Below are 5,638 nucleotides of genomic sequence, written 5' to 3' on the forward strand. Positions count from 1 at the left end.
ATGAAAAGCATTGCTTTCAGAAGTTCTGGTTTTGTTTATACACTGCAGTATTTGCCTTTCCAGTCATCTGACTTTCATATTCTTCTCACTAAGTAAATGGAAAATCTCATTTTCCAATTGTGGACAGGCAACTCACCCGACTGGGGAGGGGGAACGAACTGTGAGGAAGGGAGGCCGGTTCCCCCTCCCAGCCCTTTCCTCCTTAGGCTCTTTATACTATTCCCTTATGTTATTTCTTCTTCTTTTTTTATAGTACCTAGTCACCACCCTTTATATACCTATTTCTCGATTAGTTTATTGCCCGTCTCCCTGCTGCAATGTGAGCTCTGCAAGGGAGGAATTTGTTTTGTTTATTGCTGTACCCCACTACCTATAGAACAGTGCTGGATGCGTACGATGTACTCAGTAAGTACCTGTTAACATTTGAAAGGTTTTAAGGAAGCTAAAGTGTGGAGAGGAACATTTAAAGAGAAGCTCTTCTTTAGGGTGTGGACAAGAAATCCAAGAGACACTGCCTACAAGCAAGACAAGAACAAGAGGCCAGGGCTTCCCTGGTGGCGCAGTGGTTGAGAGTCCGCCTGCCAATGCAGGGGACACGGGTATGGCCGCTGAGCCTGCGCGTCCGGAGCCTGTGCTCCGCAACGGGAGAGGCCACAGCAGTGAGGGGCCCGCGTACCGCAAAAAAGAAAAGAACAAGAGGCCATTTCTTGATGGGTAGAGGTCTATCTACTGAGCCCAGAGCATTACAACGCCATCCCAGACCAACCACTTTTCATCTCTGAAGGCACATGCAAGAGCAAGCAGCCTTAAATAAGGAACAGGAGAGTATAGCCTGATTCAAAAGCATCTTAAGGGCAAGGACCGCCTGTTAGTGGGAGACAGCTCTGCTCAGAAGAGAAAACATGAAAGAGAGCCTCCAATTAGCTAGGGAACTCTGAGCAAATCAGTCACTTCTCTGAGACTGAACATCTTCATCTTAAAATTCTGTATAATAATGACTGTTATTCAGCAGAATTGTGTTGTCTTCAACAGAACTGTTATGAAGATTAGATAACATATGTAAAAGCATGGAGGATAAAGCTGGTTGGTTGAATGTAGTTGAAGGTAACACAATTGAATAATAAAAATGATGAGCATTATTGGGCTACCATTTTATTTATTTTTTTTTTAATAAATTTATTTATTTATTTATTTTTGGCTGTGTTGGGGGTTTTTTTTTTTGTTGCTGCTCGCGGGCTTTCTCTAGTTGCAGCGAGCGGGGGCTACTCTTCGTTGTGGTGCGCAGGCTTCTCATTGCAGTGGTTTCTCTTGTTGTGGAGCACGTGTTCTAGGTGTGCGGGCTTCAGTAGTTGTGGCTTGCGGGCTCTAGAGCACAGGCTCGGTAGTTGTGGTGCATGGGCTTAGTTGCTCTGCGGCACGTGGGATCGTCCCAAACCAGGGCTCGAAACCGTGTCCCCTGCATTGGCAGGCAGATTCTTAACCACTGCACCACCAGGGAAGTCCCTGGGCTACCATTTTATGACAGACCTGTGCTAAGCACTTGGAATAGAAGGATGACTAAGATACAGTTCCTGCCCTCAAGTAGGTCTGAATCTACTAGGGAGAAGGAAATGGCAACAAATACTTGCATTAAAGAACTATAGGTGCAGTATACCACTGGCACACTGTACTGGACAAACAAAGAAGCAATCATCAGCAGAGATAAGGAATTTTTAAAATGCAGGGGAAGTGGGGAAGGGGGAATGCTTACATTGGCTCTGGAAGGATGTTTCCAAACAGATGGATAATTTATTCCAGGCCACAGATGGCACAAAGACCTAGACAAACAGTAGAGCAATTAATGGGAGAAAAGGGCTCCCTAAGCAATGAATAAGCTCACATCGTAGTAAACATATTAAAATGCAACCACAAGCCCCATTAAATATACTTGCTAGGTTCAGAAGAATTGAGTTGCACTTAGTTTGTTAGGGAAAAGGTTATGCTTTTTGTCATTGAATTAAATATTTATTAATTCTTACTTGTACTTTCTGCATTTTGGAATCAGCATATTTTATTTGCAGGTCTCAAACATTTTATAGGTTCCCCGAAAGGCTTATAGGCCCTAGACACTGTAGCTAATATTGATAAAATGGTCCTTTTTACAAGCATGCCATGAGGGTTAATTCTGTGTCAACTCAGGCTATGCTGCCCAGCTGTTTGGTCATCACCAGTCTAACTATTGCAGCGAAGGTATTTTTAAGATGAGATTAAAATCAGATGTAAATCAGTAGACTTTTAGTAAAACATATTACCATCCAAAATGTGGGTGGTGACTTCCAAAATATGGGGGGTGACTTCCCTGGTAGTGCAGTGGTTAAGAATCCGCCTGCCAATGCAGGGGACACAGGTTCGAGCCCTGGTTTGGGAAGATCCCACGTGCCAAGGAGCAAGTAAGCCCGTGCGCCACAACTACTGAGCCTGCACTCTAGAGCCCGCGAGCCACAACTACTGGAGCCCGCGAGCCACAACTACTGGAGCCCGCGAGCCACAACTACTGAGCCCACATGCTGCCACTTCTGAAGCCCCCACGCCTAGAGCCCGTGCTCCGCAACAAGAGAAGCCACCGCAATGAGAAACCCGCGCGCCACAACGAAGAGTAGCCCCCGCTCCCCGCAACTAGAGAAAGCCCGCGCGCAGCAATGACGACCCAACACAGCCAAAAATAAATAAATAAAATAAACAAAATGTGGGTGGGCCTCATCCAATCAGCTGAAGGCCTTAAGAGCAAAGACTGAGGTTTCCCCCCTCCCACGCAGAAAGCAATTCTGCCTCATAGAAACCCTGCCTGAATTTCCCACTTGTAGATTTTGGATTTGAGACTGCAAGATCAACTTCTTCCAGCCTGGGGTTCTGCGTAACTACGTGAGCCAGTTCCTTAAAATAAACGTGCGTCTCCCACGGCTTCTGCTTCTCTGGAGAACACTAGCACCCATGCCATGGAGGTCTTTTTTTTTTTTTTAACATCTTTATTGGAGTATAATTGCTTTACAATGGTGTGTTAGTTTCTGCTGTATAACAAAGTGAATCAGCTATACATATACATATAACCCCATATCTCCTCCTTCTTGCGTCTCCCTCCCTCCCACCCTCCCTATCCCACCCCCCTAGGGGGTCACAAAGCACGGAGCTGATCTCCCTGTGCCATGCAGCTGCTTCCCACTTGTTATCTACTTTATGTTTCTTAGTGTATATAAGTCCATGCCACTCTCTCACTTCATCCCAGCTTCCCCTTCCCCCTCCCCGTGTCCTCAAGTCCATTCTCTACGTCTGTGTCCTTATTCCTGTCCTGCCCCTGGGTTCTTCAGAAACTTTTTTTTTTTTTTTAGATTCCATATATATGTGTTAGCATATGGTATTTATTTTTCTCTTTCTGACTTACTTCACTCTGTATGACAGACTCTAGGTCCATCCACCTCACTACAAATAACTCCATTTCTTTTTATGGCTGAGTAATATTCCATGGTATATATGTGCCACACCTTCTTTATCCATTCATCTGTCGATGGACACTTAGGTTGCTTCCGTGTCCTGGCTATTGTAAGTAGAGCTGCAATGAACATTGTGGTACATGACTCTGTTTGAATTATGGTTTTCTCAGGGTATATGCCCAGTAGTGGGATTGCTGGGTCATATGGTAGTTCTATTTTTAGTGTTTTAAGGAACCACCATACTGTTCTGTATAGTGGCTGTATCAATTTACATTGCCACCAACAGTGCAAGAGGGTTCCCTTTTCTCCACACCCTCTCCAGCATTTACTGTTTGTAGATTTTTTGATGATGGCCATTCTGACTGGGCCATGGAAGTCTTTCAAATTAATTTAGACAGACATTGCTTAAAAATGAATAGGTGTTTACATGCTTGGAGACAACAGGATGTTTTAAATTCATCCATATACTTAGTCAACAATTTTTTTTTGAGTATCAACTATGTGTCAGGTACTGTGGTCAGTGAGTAAAGAGTAGGGACAAACTCATATGGCCTCACTTTCATGGAACTTAGTCTTTGGGGGAGGTGGGAAAAGAAATACAGCTGGTGATGGATGCTATCCTTATCCCTTGGAGATAACCAACAGTATAGCAAGAGTGACCTATTTTTAAAAAAATTTTATTTTATATTGGACTATAGTTGATTTACAATATTTTGCTGGTTTCAGGTGTATAGCAAAGTGATTCAGTTATATATATACATATAAGAGTGACCTATTTCTGACTCAGTGGTCAGAGAGGTTTCTCTGAGAATGAAGGTCAGTTTCTCGTATCAACTGAGCTGGGCTACAGTTCTCAGTTATTCAATCAAACGCCAGTCTAGGTGATGTAGTGAAAGTATTTTGTTGATGTGATTAAATGCCATAACCAGCTGATTTTAAGGAATAGAGATTATCCTAGATAATCTGGGTGGGCTTGATTCAATCAGTTAAAAGGCCTTGGGGCAGAGCTGGAGCTTCCTGAAGAAAGTCCACCTGTAGACAGGGCTTCACTCCATGTGTCCGAGTTCCAGGCTGCCCTGAAGATTTCTCACCTGCCTAGCCAGCCCCACAATCACGCTGACCAATTCCCTGCAATAAATCTCTTAATATATTATCTCCTAGTGGTTCTGCTTCTGTGGTGGAACCCTGGCTGATACGCCCAGTATATGACATCTATCTGAGACTAGAGTCAGAAGCGGGGGCGGGGGGGGGGGGTTGGCGAGGGCAGGTGGAAGCTCTTTGGGTCTGAGATTCAGCCTGGCTTCCGGGAGAATGAAAGTGTGATTAGAGAAAGAGGAAGAGAACATGAAATTAAAGAAGAGAGAACTGGGCAGGGGCTGGATTTTAAAAGGAATGGGAAGTAAAATAACTGAATTTGGTTTTTAAAGGATGATTTCAGCTACAGGAGAGTGGCTTGGATGGGGGTGTGATTTCAGAGGTCACGGGTGGAGGGGCAGGCTACAGGGGGAGGTTAGATTAGAGAGGTGGCAGAGTAAATGATGCGAAGTGTAAGAATGAGATGTAGGAGCTGCAGAACTTGCCGGTGAATTATGTATGGAGAGGTGAGGACTGCCAAGGATGACTGTTGAGTCTCTTACTTGAGCAGCTGGGTGAATGGCGGACTCCTTTACTAGACAGAGATCAAATGACCAACTTGGATCCTCTGGAGAGAGGGCAAGGGCGTAAATCAAAAGCTCTGTTCTGGACATTTTAGGTTTCAAAGACCTTGAGGCACCCAAGTGGACAGGTGAAGTAGGCAATCGAATAATCAGCCCGGCAAGGAGGACAGAATTAGAGATATTAACCTGAGACCGACAGCAGGTAGAGGGTACTTAATTTACGGGAATAACGAGCTCACACTGAAAGGGAAAAGGGCCCAGCGTTTAGCAGTAAGATGCTTAAGGAAAGGAGACTGAGAATGAACAGTGGGTATAATGAGGTCACAATGACGTGCGTTGGATCAAACTAAACGGCTGTTTTAAATCCGAGTCCATCGATCCCCGGATTGCGCTAAAACCAGATGGTGGCCATGCACCGCCCCCTAGCACAAACCCGCTTACCCCAGCGAAGTGGAACCTTACACCAGAGCCGGCCCCGCCCTCGCTCCGCCCCCGCGAGCAGCCCCAGGCTCC

Source organism: Globicephala melas, chromosome 21 (assembly GCF_963455315.2).
Source record: "Globicephala melas chromosome 21, mGloMel1.2, whole genome shotgun sequence".
Lineage (NCBI taxonomy): Eukaryota > Metazoa > Chordata > Mammalia > Artiodactyla > Delphinidae > Globicephala > Globicephala melas.